Source organism: Pan paniscus, chromosome X (assembly GCF_029289425.2).
Source record: "Pan paniscus chromosome X, NHGRI_mPanPan1-v2.0_pri, whole genome shotgun sequence".
NCBI classification, from domain to species: domain Eukaryota; kingdom Metazoa; phylum Chordata; class Mammalia; order Primates; family Hominidae; genus Pan; species Pan paniscus.
The window spans coordinates 97513209-97530031 of record NC_073272.2 but is presented as its reverse complement, the minus strand read 5'-3'; the positions used below and the strand labels follow the sequence as shown (position 1 = coordinate 97530031).

Sequence of the window (16823 nt, the reverse complement as noted above, 5' to 3'; positions counted from 1 at the left end):
TATTTCCTCCCCAACGCTCATTTATATCTGTACATAATCTTAGCCTCTCTCCTCCCATTACAGAAAAAGCAACGGATGTAACCCATCCACCTGTACCATTTCCCATCTCCTCCATCACTTCATTCCATCAATTATTCCCATTTTGTCCTGTATCTCCAACATTGCTATTTCCATTTGTTCTTTTTCAATTTAAGTTAATAACATCATCATCCACCCACTCATTTAAGCAAGCTAAAACATGAAAAAAGTTCCTGACACCTCACTCTTCCTTGCTCTCCCCCTTCCAAATCTGCACAATAACCAAGTCGTCTTGCCAATTATATCCCTTCAATATTTCTCACATTTTCCCTTTCCTTTCATTCCACTGCCACTATCTTGGTTCAGGCCTTCATCATCATTCATTTCTAGACTGATACAGTGCTTCCTAATTAATAGCATAGCTCAGAAGAAAAGCATGGACCTTGAAGTCAGTTCATATTCAGATACCAACAATATATTTTACTGCAGTTGTGACTGTAGGGAAATTAACCTCTTTAAACCTTATCTTCCTCAGCTGTAAAATGGAGATAATAATGCTTGTCAGTAAGTATTATTGTAGTGATAAGGGGAAATTATGAATATAAAACATTTAATACTATACCTTGCACATAGTGAGCACTCAAGAAATGTGAACTCCTTGTCTTCTTATAACTTATTCTCCTCCAGCCCCTTTGCTACCCTGCCATGTGACTTTAACAGAAATCTGATATGTCACTTCCCTAATGAAAATCATTTGGTGGTTTTGGTTTGACCACATGTTCAAATTCAAACTCCATTAACTTAAGACATAAAACTCTTCATATGTTGACTCTCTACTCCTGTCTTCATTCATGCTTCAAATTCATGAGCTCCTTGAAGACATAAAGGGAATTTGTCTTATCCATCTTTAAATCTCTAGGGTCTAACAACAGTGTTAGGTTCAAAATAAAGACTGTCAACAGATGATAATCTTTTAAAGAGTGCAGCCATGTGGTCTGGTTTGTCAAAGCTGGTCCACATTTGTGTTAACACATCAACATTCTCCACAAATTTCTTAAGTTTAGCAACTTGTGATGAAATATGCCACATAAGGCTTTCACTTAGGAACTTCATACCATATGGGCCTAGCAGTTCTAATAATGACCTCATTTCAGATATGTCAGAATATTTCTCTGCATTGAATGTTAATTCATTTTCTGTAGGTAATGTCACAAATGCTTTAATTGCAGGGAAATAAGCTATATGAGCATAGCTGACTTATCTTAACAAAGTTTCCAAATACCAATTTGTGTATAGACTCGTAATGATTGGCTCTCCATAGCTGCCCAAATGTTGTGTTTGTTGAAGAAGAACATCATTGAATACTCTTATAATATCAATCTACATGTAGTTTTATATTGGCTGTAGTATGGTCATGTGTGCTCTTACACCTGTTAGAATCTCTGATGGTTTTGCATTTTGTGTGTGGCTCAATTATACATAATCATCCCAACAATTGACTTAGTAAAGAGGATTTCCAGATGGGAAGTCAAATATTCTCATGGAGTAAAGGTATGTTTCCATACCATCGTGTTTGAGACACAATTTAGAAAGTGCAGTGTGCAATTTGTCAAGTTTGGTCACAACCAGCCTGTTTTTCTTCATGTTCTTAATGCCTGGTTTCTCCCTTTCAGGTTACCCTTTCTTACTAGTCTATTTTGTTTTGTTTTGTTGATTTCTTATTCACTGCTCGACTGGTGGTTTTGGCATAATACTTGGGCGGCAACTGGTCACTAAGAGTACACTGTTCTGTGCAAATATCTGTGATGATATTTCAAGCTTGTTTTGCCTTTTCATCTAGAAATATATTACATAAGGGAAGACTACATTCTCCAATATGATGTAACTCTGCTGCACACAGTTCATGAATGCAACTGATAACACGAGTGCAATGTAGTGAAAATGCAGTTCAGTATCTTGACTGAGAAAGTAACTCCAAACACTATTAAAGCAACTTCTCAAGAGCATGACTATAAAAACAAAATATGTAGAGCTTTGATGTTTTAAGCAACATTTCCACCAAAGAATCTATTTTTGGTATGAAAAAATTATTGTATTCATCATGTTTCCAAGTTCTCTGTGATCTGAAAGGCCAAGTGAAGTCTTAGAGACACTAGTATAAGTCTGTAACCTAAACCAATCTAATCTCATTTCTCTGAAATCAAATACTCCCCCATCTTTAACTTGTTTTACACTTACAAAGGTCATAGTGTTAACAAGAGAGGACATGATGATTGAGTCATCTTCCCAGCAAACAGAAAGGTTCTGCATGAGTTCATTGAGGACAACAGAATCAAACCCAGAAGGGTACTGCATGTAATACCTTTGCATTATAGGTCCATATTTTAAAACATTTCCCAAACTAAATACCATAAAAATGCACAACATTAAAAATAGTAAAAGACTGCTTAGTATTAGAAGCAGACCATGTCCTGAAATTCTAAAACCAGCAGTATACGTTGTTGCTTGTATAAAGCCTAGTGATATTTTTAGACTAAATTTCATGGTGCCCTGTTGGCATTAGCACAACCATTGTACTCTGCTGTATAATAAACAATCTTAGAGATTTATCAGCTATTGATACAAATGTTAGTTCTTAACCACTTTTTATATGTTTTAAATTTTGAAAATGCAAGTGTACCTGCCATAACATAAAAATAAACACTAGACTGTATCACAAAAAAAGGTACTTTTAAAATACAGAATACATTTTCATTCAAATACACATTTAACTTTTAAATGAAATCCACTTCCTAACTATAAACTAGTTGATATTTGGAAATTCCTTGAGTGGATTTTGATGGAAGATACAAGTTGCTATTAAATTTTTTTAAAACGACACTTCTATTTTGACATGTTTGTTATTTTGTGATCACAGGCATCATCGGGTTTTGATTTACTCTGAAGTTTCTTAAACTGACAGGATAATATCATGCCTTAGGAAAATCGTACCTAAGTTAATCATGAAGAGATGGATCAAAGGGAAATCAATGGCATGTAATGCAAGAGTCAAACAAAAAACAACATAAAAAACATCTCAAATAGCTTAATTTTATGTGATAATCATGGTAGTATCACTTTGTATTTAATAAGGACATTCCTTCCAAAGATCTTAAAGTTCTTTTAATGTATTACCTTGTTTTTACTCACAAAATCCTTGGGAGATAAAGGGAAATTATAACTTAGGTAAATAAAACTTGATTTGGACCCTCGACATTTTTTGTTTTTAAACGTCAAATATTTCTGTTTTTACCATACTCATACCGCTAAGCACTAATGATGAAAATTTTACAACTAAACATGTTGCTAACACTATATATTCATGGTCACCACTGATCCCTAAACAATCTTGATTGTATCTCTGTGGTGTATTGATCTTGTTTTCTGTCTTCCTGCATTTCCTATAAATTCATAGTTAGATCTAGAGGTTTGATCTAATTTAGATTCAATATTTATATTAAGATAAATATGTCATAGACAGTGCTGTGTACATAATACCCACTGCCATTGATGATCATTTCTCAGATTCATTATTTTATCAAGGGTTTGAAAATTTATAATATTCTAATTATATCAACAGAATGCTTTGTTTAAAAATATACATATAAAAATGCCATTCCCCTGCATAAACTTCTTCAATGTCCATTATTGTTGGGATAAAATCTAAATTCCTTAACATAGATTCTTACAAGTGTATCAACTGGCAGTTGTTTATCACTTCAGTCTTGTATTGTGTCACTCTCTGCCTCACACTTTAGGCTTCAGACATGCTGCTGACCTTTTCGCAGGTTTCTGAATGAACCTTACTCTGGACCACTTTAGGACATTCACATGTGCTGTATCCTTTGTCCAAAATTCTTTCCTCTCACTTCCAACTTCACCTGGCTAACTTCACATCATTTTTTTATGCCTCCGTTTAAGTATAACTTCTTCAGGAAGACCTTCCCAGAAGTCAAAAACTACGTTAGCTCAACTTGTTATATGCTATTTTATATATATATATATATATATATATATATATATATATAGCAACCTGTATTTATTAACCTGTATTTACTACACTTTTGACACTTGTTTGAGCTGTGTCCTCCACCCTCCATTTTGTTCATCACTGTATCTCCAACACCTGAAGAGTTCCCAATACATAGTAGGTGCTCAGTACTTGTTAAATCGTCTTATGTCACTAAGATATCAGCTTTTGTTTTTGAATTGATAATAAAATGTTTTAATATTATGATCTTATAAAGCACTTTTTATATGTCAGCACATTAAACACCACAACATCCCAATGAAGACAAAAAAATACTTCATTGCGTGTCTTCTCTTTTGCTTCTGTGAATTAGGGTTGTAAACATAGCTACTGTGACATTCTGTCATCTTGAATTAATACGGTCTGAAATAGCTACTTATTTATCTCTGTTTTGTGTCTGGGATTCTAACATCTAAAAGAGCCCTAAGACCAAAATCAGAAGTGTGAAAGATTTCTATTGTATAACCTAACTTAAGTATATATTTTTTATCTAAATAGGAAGATACCACCCCTGCTTTCCTATTTCAGCATCAATGCCTTCAGGAAGACTTCCATGAAGAGAGTTGATAATATCTTCCTCTAAGCTATCTTTGAACTGTGTTATTACTTACTTCTGATATTATGCATAGCATTTTTTATCTACATCACTGTTAAACGTGCTAAACTGTGATCCCTATGCAGATATGTACTAAACATTATTAATATTTCTATATATTTAATGTTTTTAAATTGTGTATTAATATTTGATATTAATATTCTAGCTATTTAATATTAAATGCCTAACACAGTGCCTGACACACAATAGATTCTCAATTCATCACTGTTGAATCATTGACATGAAATAATGTGCCCTCTTTTCTGTAACTAATTCCCACATAATGAAAGATGGGTAGTTAAATTTGTTGTGGTGGTGGCGGAGGTGGTGTGGTGGTTACCCTGAAAAGGAAATGGAATCAGGACTCCCGGTCAAAATATAACAGTAAGACAACTAAGTATTAAAATGTTGCATCTCAAGGAGGTCTGGAATAGATGACGGATTGAATATAGGAAACTGATTTTAATGCCCCTCAAAACCCCACTAAAAATGGAGGGAAAAAATTGTTTACAACAAAAGTCCTGAAGACTGAGAAGAACATTAGAAGAGATAACAGCAACACAATTTTTTGAAATAGAAAGCAGAGGTATTAGTGTTAGTTGACTTGGGTAGACTTAGTTAATTGACCTAGGTAGAGAACTCAGCCAGCAGTGGAGAAAGCTGAGAAATAATTCAATTTACAATCCGGTATACCCATAAAGCCTGGAAATTAGCAAAACAAGATACCTTTGGAACTGAGAGAGTTCAGGAAAAGAGAGCTAAAATTAGGAGGTTTGGATGAAACTCAGTTAAATCTAGAAAGATCCTTTCCCTCATTCCAGAGCTAGGTAACTGTCTTTTCCCTACCCTGCAGATGTTTGAAAGATTATTCTCCAGCTTTCAGGAAAAAATAGAGTCACTGAACTGGAAGACTAGATATAGTGGACCTAGACACTTTACCTAAAACAATGAGATTAAGCAACCATATGCATAATAAACTGGATGCTTCCCTCACTTAGTGTGCAAAACACTGCAACCCAGTCTTCCATTCTCCAGGCAAGAGACTGGAAAAGTTTTCTCTGGAGAAACTGATGAGCCCAAGAAGAAAAACCTGAATATAGAGACACCAGGGAGCTCCCAGCGAACAGTCCACTCACACACCAAGTAAACCAACCATAGCCACAGACTCTGAGTTACTCTCAGCACTTTCAAACATGAACAGATGTTGAAGAAAAATTTTCAATTACATTGTTAAAGTATGGTAAGGAAGACCTTATTCAGGACCATCATGATAGGTATAAGGATCACTACAACGGGATTTTGCAGTGTGGGAGAGAAGTTGGGCTCACTTTCAAATACAGCATGGGAATTTACAGCCAGGGAGCCCAGTGGAGGCCAGTAGATGGAAAATTACTAAGACAGAATATCAGGGGTAAGGGAGATTCTGGCTAAACTGACCTAATAGTATCCTTGCTGAAGACAGGCCAAGGTGATCAGACATCACCTGGGAGACGGTGGACAATGACGAACCCGGTCAGATACTGAGGACTATCAAATATCAAGGCTGGGTGATTCTTGCTAAACTGACTTAGCAGGGTTCTTTGCTAAAACTGGATTTTACAAGGAAGTGCACAGATAGGCCTAGAAGAAGTTTCAGGAGCCTGACTAAAGTTCAGCCAAGCAAAGGATCCTTGTCAACAAGCAAGGATTGCCATATCCTGAGGAAAGTACACAACATAGAAGTTAGAGACAAAAATAAAAAATTAAACAATAAACAGAAGAAGAAAGAAACTTGAAGGAAATGGAGACTATGCAAGGAGAAGAAAACTTTATAAAACACTCAGTGATATACTCAGGTAAAGTATTATAGAGGTGAGACACAAGAACAGAAAGAATATCCCTTTAATGAGGAATATTCAGAGAAAAAATAAAATAACTTTTAGAAATTAAACAAATAAGCAATAAAGTGTTTTATGTAAAAATCTAAAGATTGTTATTTTTCTAAACTTTATGATATTCATGGTGTCTGTAAGCTTTTTAGTACTTGTGAATTTTGTCATTTATTCTCTCATTCTAAACAAATATCCCCATTTTTATCAGACATCTTATTTTGTTTTTGTAATTTTACATTCATTTTCCTGAGGAAGGTCCCCAAAATTGTATATAACCTTCAGGCCCCTCAGAACTTGTGCCCATTCCTGATGGCAACCTCATCTTTTCAGCTGCTCACATCTAACCATTGGCTTTATTCTTGACTCTCCTCTTTCTCTTACCCTACATTCAATCTGTCAGAAAAACTTGTTGGCTCTGCCTTCAAAACGTATGCATATTCTGACCACTGCTACCACCCTGGTCCAAACCACCAACACCACTTGCCTGGATTCTTGCAATAGCCACTTAATCTGTCTTCTTGCTCTCACCTTTGCCTCCCTACTGCATATTCTCAACACAACAACACAACAGCCAGAGAATTATCTTCTTAAAACTTAAGTCAGATAATGTAATTTCTCTGCTCAGAATCCTCCAATGGCTCTCCATTCATTTGAACTGACTCCACATTTCTTCTCTGACCTCCTATGGAATTATTTACTCTTTAGCTCTCTCTTATCTGGTCAGACTGACCCCTTTATTATTCCTAAAAGATAACAGGATTGGCCGGGTGCGGTGGCTCATGCCTGTAATCCCAGCACTTTGGGAGGCCAAGGCGGGCAGATCACAAGGTCAACGGATCGAGACCATCCTGGCCAAGATGGTGAAACCCTGTCTCTACTAAAAATACGAACATTAGCTGGGCGTGGTGGCACGTGCCTGTAGTCCCAGCTACTCGGGAGGCTGAGGCAGGAGAATCGCTCGAACCTGGGAGGCAGAGGTTGCAGTGAGCCGAGATCATGCCACTGCACTCCATCCTGGTGACAAAGCGAGACTCCGTCAAAAAAAAAAGAAGAAGAAGAAGATAAGAGGCTTGATGTGCCCACGTTACAGACTTTACACAGCTGTTTCCTTTTGCTGGTGTTATCCAAATATCTGCAAGACGATCTCTCTAACCTCTTTCATGTCTCTGTTTTAATGTTCCTTTCTCAAGGAAGACTATCCTATCCATCCTATTTAGAATTCTAACCCAATCCACCCCTGCTCCATGGCCTGGCACTCTTAAACTCATGTTCTGTGTCCTCTGTTTAATGGCACTTTTCACCTTCTTCACCTTCTTGTTTATTGTACATCTACTCCCATCGAATGATGACTACTTACAAGCAGGGATTTGGTTTTGTTCATTGTTATATCACTAGCACCTAAAATAGTGTCTGGCACATAGATGGGGTTCAATAAATCTGTGATTAATTTGAATATTACACAGATACAGTCATGCACCACATATAGACATTTTGGTCAACAACAGACCACATATCATGCCGATCGCCTAAGATTATAATGGAGCCGAAAAATTTCTATCACCTAATGACATCATAGCTATTGTAACATTGTAGCACAACACATTACTTTTCCTATGTTTAGATACATAAATACTTACCATTGTGTTACAATCACCTACAGTATTCAGTATAGTCACATGCTGTAGAGGTTTGTAACCTAGGAGCAACAGGCTTTTCCATATAGCCTAGGTGTGTAGTAGGCTGTACCTTCTAGGTTTATGTAAGTATACTCTTTGGTCTTCACACAACAAAATCACGTAAGAATGCATTTTTCAGACTCTATTCCTGCTATTAAGCAACACATGACTGTATATTAATATGCATACATATATATATGCTGTGAAGATATAATGGTGCACACACACATAATGTAAATGCATGCAATATCTCTGGATGAATGCATAAGTAAGCAATAGCATTGGCTGCTTCAGAAAAGAAGGGCTGGGTATCAGCAGAAGAAGGTGGAAAGAATGCTTTTCACTGTATGCTTTTTTTGTACAGTTTGGAATTTGAACCATATGAATGAACTACCTTTTCCATAAGTGAATCAAGGAACAATTGAAGTTGAATTTCATAATGTGGCTTTCTTCTCCATAGTAAGACCCTAGAAATATTATGGATTTCTCAAATTCCCAATCTTTGTACTATTATGTAAATGTTGACAAAGTTATTTTAAACACATGTATAGGAGTCAGTGGGTCATTGAGAAGCACAGACTACTTGGTCCTCAAAAAAAAAAAAAACTTGGCTACAATAAGGTGAACACGTACTTTGAAATCAAGTGCCTGAAACATTAACACAATTCAATACATGTTGATAAGTAAAAAAGAAAAAATCATGAAATTAAATATATAGCATTATTCTATTTATATTTTAAAACATCTCAGTGTGTGATGTTTATGCAAAAAAAAAATCCAGAAGGAAGGAGCTTTCATATTTTAATTTTTTTTAGTTTTCTTGAAAGTGATTTCAAACTTCAAAGTTGCAAAAATTAAAATGCACAAAATACTCACATATCCTTTACATAGATTCACCTCTTAGCATTTTACCGTATTTGCTTTATTGTTGGCTTTTTCCCTGCCATATTCATATACATCTACATATATTCACACATGCACACACAGACATCTGTACACACACGTATACACATAACATTTTTTCTGCACTGTTTGAGTGTAAGTTGCATGAGTCTCTTCACTTTTAAATACTGCAGTGAGTATCTCCTCTATATTGTAATATTTTTCTTATATTACCACAGTACAGTTGTCAAATTCAGGAAATTTAACATCAAAACAGTACACTTCCCTAATCTACCAGCCATATTCCACTTTTTCAGTTGACCTAATACTTTCCTATGTAGCATTGTATCATTCTGTGTTTTGCAAGGAACGTAGATTGCTTCTATAATTTTTAAAGCAATGTAAATTGTTTTAATTACCTAGTGAATTGAGATTAGCAAAATACCTCTCAAAATTTGACTTTTTGGGCCTCAGGTTTTGAAATCATTTCTTTTCGTAGAGTCACTATACATATATAGTTCTGATGCAGAACTGCTTTCTTTTTCTACAAAGCTACTAGTTATTCTCAGCTACTTCATATTTCTGACTAGATATCAGAATGATGAGTGGTACTGAATCCTGATACAGCCTCACACTTAAAGAGCCTTAGTCAAAAAAGGTAGGGTTCTTTATCAGCACCCTCTGAAATCTCTGAAAGAGTACAGAACCTTCTAGTCAGATCAGAAAGATCCTTGAACAGTTTTCTTTTTCACTTTTTGTTTTCAAATTAATTCTAAGAAGCCAGTTCTGTTGTCTTGACATATTAATTGTGTTGTTTCTCCTTTCAGAGAAAAAAAACACGAGCCCTTAAAAGAGTACCAGAATCCATTCCTCTGAGTCTTTCTTCCAAGTATTTGCAAATCAATTTCCCTTCATTCTCCTCTAATTCCTGTGGTGCGCAGGCACCAGCACTTCCACAACAATATCTGAGTAATACACTAGATCACAGCCTCCTCAACATAATCACTGGAGGGCCTGGGCAGTCTACTGGAACCAGATAGAGGCAAAACATTAACAGAGATTAAGAAATGCAGTTTTCCTTGAAAAATCACTTTTGAAAATTTTATAAGTATGCATAAGCATTGTGTAGAATTAAAGAAAGTCTTGGTTTTTACATCTCTTTTAGATTGAAAAAGAGCTGTTATGTTTTTTCTAAATAAATAAAGCAAATTATTGACTGCAACATTTAAAGATTAATTGAATTTATTTTGAGTAAATTGTGCAGGGCTTAAAACTCCTACCACATAGACATTTTATTGAGCAAAATTATTTTGAAAATATATTCATAGAATCATTAAGACTGTGTTTATTGGGCCATTTGAGGATAATCAATAAAATCACTAGCCATTTTTACAAAACCTTACATCAGAAAGTGAAGACTACAGTCACCAAAAAGACATTATTATCACAATTTAAAACTCCATATATATGGCATATATTAGCTATTTTCGTTAGGAAAAGTATTCTGTTATCTATACAGCATATAATACAGATTAAAGACATTAGGGCAAGTTTTATAACATTATATTGATAGAAAAAATAAATTTGAATTTAACCACCTACAAAGTACTCTACTGAACCATAGCACAGTGGGTACTGAAAGTGGAAAATAATGTTGAAAGCAACTGAGTGCTTATTTCTGTCTTCAGTGGGGAATGACAATATGTAATCCGGAGATTTCCCAGCATTAGCAAGACACTCCACAGTAGGGGGGTTGGAAATGGGAGCAATAAACAGTTAACTGCAGTATGCTGTAAGGCACTTTTAAAGACCAAGAACATAAGACTTGGCATGTTAATAACTCTTATATTATAGCAACCCTGCAGGTGAAAATGGAGCCTGCAGATGACTGCTGTTTCTCTTCCAATCCTACCCCAACTTTTTGCCAGTGCTCCTTGTCTTAACCTCTATCATGGAGCAGAAAGAGAGTCTAGGATGAAGGAAAAGTGAACTGGTGGAAAGGTAAGGGTAAAATATTGAGTGATATTTCAAAAGGCTTGCTTTGGATTTAAGGAAATTTATTTTTCCCCCAACAGTGACTACAATGATGCACATTAAATTCATAGATGATAGTACACTTAAAGGTAAGTGTCCAAGTCCTGCTCAGAGACAGAGAAAGAGAAATCAAGAATACCTAGATGAACATAAAAATTATGGAAAAACTTTTTACTTGTATAATCCTGCTCCTGTCACCCTATCCCACCACCACTTCCCCATAAAATATTTTACCACTGAAAAAGGTGAAGAGCTACCTGCAGTACATATTTCTCACCATAACTTTGGAAAGTATTCACAGCAAACGTTTCAAAGGCCGATGATAGAATTTGAAGAGGGACACATGGAGGAAGTAGAATATAAAGTGTTTTTAGAGGGGGACAGTTTAAATAAGTGCTGGGTGACATAGGTGAGGTAGAAGGTGCATTCTAACATTTTTCTCATTACGGAATTTTATTCCTTAAATTCAAGAAGTTATATGGCAAGCCTCTCTCTTTTTTGAGCTACAATATGAGTATTTTTCATTGTGTTTCATCCATGGGCTGATTCTGTTAGCAAGGGTGGCAGAGAGATAAGTTTCTCATTCAGCCTCCTGCTTGGTTTCTATTTCTGGTTCAGAGGCTGTATGGGGGAACTAGGCAAAAGAAGAATGAAGTAATTGGTAACTTGTATTTATCTATTTTTTTTAACTTATATTGTTTTCTATTTTCAGTTCCTCCAACATTTTATTTTCCATCTAGGGAAATATTCTCAGACTGAGATGATAATCTCATAAATCTCTTTTATCAAACTTCATAGGAGAATTATTCTTTGTTTCTCTGGTATCATTTTTTCTGCTTTAATCTTCAAATATGGAAAGAACTTTTCAGTGAAACAATTTTGAAAAGAGCTACTTTTGGAATACAATATGACAACTATGTTTTCTATGTTTACCAAAATTTCAAATAAACAGCCCCCTCTTTCACCAGAATCCTCAAATTACATAAACATTAAAACAGGCTTTTTTTGGAATCTAACTTTTTAGATAAAAGGGGCAAGTTGTAAACTAAACTACATATTAGATAATTACAAATCCAACTTCCAGGTTATATCCTGAGTGAACACAGACTAAAGACTTCCTCCAATGTCCTCTATAGGAATCACTGATGTGCAGTATGAACAGTCTGAGGCCCTGAAAGATCATTAGTCTTCAAATGAAGATTCAATTATGTTGAGAATATAAGGCAGAGAAATGGGCTCATATATTTTAAAAATATTGTCCAGTAAGTGTGTTGAAACTGAAAACTTTTATTGCTTAAATATCAGATAAAAGTTCTTTTAATCAAAGTGTTCTTTTTCTTGGACATTCCAGCTAATTGATATTTAATGCTTATACATTTTGAAACAATATAACCATACAATATTCTTAGGAAAAATATAAATACAATAGACAAAGCAATCTGGTCTGAAAGATTTCTGGTCTTGAAATCTTTTCCTCCTCTGAACTACTGGAGGATTTATTGGCTCTATGAGTCATTTATTAATTATTCATTCATTGCCTTCCAATATCTTTTTAAATCAATTTTATTATTTTTATGATAATAAAATTAAATGTGTTCTTAAAAATATAACTTATAGCAAGTTCTAAAGAACAAAATAAAAATTAGCCCTAATCCAACCAGCAAGAAAAAATCCTTACTAAGACTTAAACAAATTTTCTTTGCATTTATACATTATAAATGCATAACTGCTTTTATTGTTTATAAAATTGGAATACATTCTGTTCATTGTCATAGTTTTTTTTACTTATCATTACTGCAGAAACACTTCCCCATGCTTTAAATATTTTTGAAAAACTGATTAATAGAAATTCTACTTCCAGTATGAATGAGTAAGCTACTAAAAATTATCCTATGACAAATAGAAAACTATAAATTAAAAACGTGTATTTCAGAGAGAAGCCAAAGTTTGGAGGAAGCAACTGGCATAGAATAAATTCCATGTTTTCAGACAAAAGAAAACTAAGAGAATGAATCACCAACAGATTTGAATTATAAGAAATGCCAAAGAAAGTTCTTCAGCTGGAAAGAAATGACACCAGAGAGAATCTCAGATTTTTAGGAATGAATGAAAAGAATCAAAAACTTTTAAGTATTTGGGTGAAAATGAAAGAACTTCTTCTCGCTTAGTTTCTTTAAAATGCCTACAGCTATTTAAAACAAACATTATATCAATCCCTTGCAGGGTTAGAATGTAATTAATTATAATGTACATAACAAACATTACATTTAAAAGATGGGGAGGTGGAGAATATAGACCCATATGGTTGTAAGGTTACTACATTTTGTGTAAATGGTACACTATTAATACTTAGAAGAGTAACAACTTCAGAAAGCACACTCTAATCCCTAGAGCAACCACTAAATATATGTATATATTAAAAGATTATAGGGAAAAGTTAATAGATAAATTAAAATCAAATTCTAAAATATAGTTATGCATCACTTAATGATGAGGACACATTCTGAGAAATGTGACACTAGGCAATTTCACAGTTGTATGAACATCATAGAGTGTGCCTACAAACATCTAGATGGTATAGCCTACTACACTACTAGGCTACATGGTATAGCCTATTGCTCCTAGGCTACAAACCTGTTATGTTACTATACTGAATACCTTAGGCAATTCCACAGTAGTAAATATTGTGTATCTAAACATATCTAAATCTAGAAAAGGGATAGCAAACCATGATATTATAATCTTATGGAAACACCATCATATATGTGCTCCATCATTAACAGAAATGTCTTTATACAGCATATAACTGTATATTCCAATAACAGAGGGCCATGTCAGGAAAACAGAAAGACCAAAATAAGAAGTAGCAAACAAAAACCAAATAGTAAAATGATACATCTAAAGACAGCCATATGCATACCGTTTACAATAGCTAAGATTTGAGTGCAACCTAAGTATCCATCAACAGATGAATAGATAAAGAAAATGTACCATGTGTACACAATGGAGTACTATTTGGCTATAAAAAGAATGAGATCCAGTCATTTGCAACAACATGGATGAAACTGGAGATAATTTGTTAAGTGAAATAAGCAAGGCACAGAAAGATAAACAGTGCGTGTTCTCACTTATTTGTGGGATCTAAGAATAAAAACAATTGAACTCATGGGCATAGAGAATAGAAGGATGGTTACCAGAGGCTGGGAAGGGTAGTGAGGAGCTGGCAGGGAGGTGTTGGTGGTTAATGGGTACAAAAATATATATATAGAAAGAATAAATAAGCCCTACTATTTCCTAGCACAATAGGGTGACTGTAGTCAGTAATAACTGTACATTTGAAAATAACTTAAAGAGTGTAATTGGGTTGCTTGCAACTCAATGGATAAATGCTTGAGGGGAAGGATGTGCTTCATGATGTGCTTGTTTCACATTGCATGCCTGTACCAAAACATCTCATGTACCCCATAAATATATACACCTACTATGTACCCACATATTTTTTTAAAAAAATAAAGACAACCATATGCCTGGATATAGAGAGTAGAAGGATGGTTACCAGAGGATGGGAAGGGTAGTGGGAAGCTTGGGGGAAGTGGGAATGGTTAATGGGTCCAAAAAATAGGAAGAATGAATAAGACCTACTATTTGACAGCACAATAGGGTGACTATAGTCAATAATAACTTAATTGTACATTTATATTAAAGAGTGTAATTGGATTGTTTGTAACTCAAGGGATAAATGCTTGAGGGCATGGATACTCCATTCTCCATGATGTGCTTATTTCACATTGCATGTCTGTATCAAAACATCTCATGTACTGAAATAGCAACTCTTAGACAGAGAGGGCAGCGTGTTCAGACTCACATTGTGACTTTTTGCTCCAAGAAGTACTGCAGGAACATACCAGGACAGCCAAGAGAATGGAAATAACCTCAATTAAAATGAAAATGGGAGATATTAAGCCAACACCACAGAAATACAAAATATCATTCAAGGCCACTATGAGCACCTTTAAGTGCATAAACTGGAAAACCTAGAGAGATGGATAAATTCCTGGAAATATACAACCCTCCTAGCTTAAACCAGGAAGAATTAGAAACTCTGGACAGACCAATAACAAGCAGCAAGATTGAAATGGTAATTTTAAAAACTGCCAAAAAAATGTCCAGGACCAGAGGGATTCACAGCTTAATTCTATCAGACATTCCAAGAAGACCTGATACCAATCCTACTGACACTATTCCACAAGATAGAGAAAAAGGGAATCCTCCCTAAATCATTCTATGAATCCAGCATCACCCTAATTCCGAAATCAGAAAAGGGCATAACAAAAAAAAAGAGAAAAATGTAGACCAATATCCCTAATGAATATAGATGCAAAAATCCTTAACAAAATACAAACTAATTGAATCCAACAGCATATCAAAAAGATAATACACGATGATAAAGTGGGTTTCATACCAGAGATGCAGGGATGGTTTAAAATCTGCAAGTCAATAAATGTGATACACCACATAAACAGAATTAAAAACAAAAATCACATGATCATCTCAATAGACACAGAAAGTGCATTTGACAAAATCCAGCATCCCTTTATGATTAAAACTCTTAGCAACCTCAGCCTAGAAGAGACATACCTTAATGTGATAAAAGCCATCTATGACAAACCACAGCCAACATAATACTGAATGAGGAAAAGTTGAAAGCATTCCCTCTGAGAACTGGAAAAAGACAAGAATGCCCACTCTCAACACTTCTATTCAACGCAGTACTAGAAGTCCTAGCCAGAACAATCAGACAAGAGAAAGAAATGAAAGGCATGGAAATTAGTAAAGAGGAAGTCAAATTGTCACTATTTGCTGATGATTTGATAGTATACCTAGAAAACCCTAAAGACTCCTCCAAAAAGCTCCTAGAACTGATAAATGAATTCAGCAAAGTTTCCAGATACAAAATTAATGTACACAAATCAGTAGCTCTGCGACCAGGCTGAGAATTATATCAAGAACTCAACCCCTTTTACAATAGTGGCAAAAAAATAAAATACTTAGGAATACACCTAGCAAAGGAGGTGTAAGACCTCTACAAGTAAAACTACAAAGCACTGCTGACAGAAATCATAGATGACACAAACAAATGGAAACACATTTCATGCTAATGAATGGATAGAATCAATGTTGTGAAAATGACCATACTGCCAAAAGCAATCTACAAATTCAATGCAATTCACATCAAAATACCACCATCATTCCTCACAGAACTAGAAAAGACAATCCTAAAATTCATATGGAACCAAAAAAGAGCCTGCATAGCCAAAGAAAGACTAAGCAAAAAGAACAAATCTGGAGGCATGACATTACCTGACTTCCAACTATACTATAAGGCCATAGTCACCAAAACAGCATGGTACAGATATAAAAATAGGCACATAGACCAATGGAGCAGAATAGAGAACTCAGAAACAAACCCAAATACGTAATTACAGCCAACTGACCTTCGACAAAGCAAACAAAAACATGAAGTACAGAAAGGACACCCTATTCAACAAATGATGCTGGGATAATTGGCAAGCCAAAAAGAATGAAGCTAGATCTTCATCTCTTACCTTATACAAAAATCAACTCAAGATGGATCAAGGACTTAAATCTAAGATCTGAAACCATAAAAACTCTAGAAG

General features: G+C 34.9%; 1 pseudogene; it reads right to left on the bottom strand.

Moving 5' to 3' along the window:
- Positions 1-933: 933 nt before the first annotated feature.
- The window catches only part of LOC100976178 (nck-associated protein 1-like), a 47421-nt pseudogene continuing 31531 nt past the window's right edge, over positions 934-16823 (bottom strand).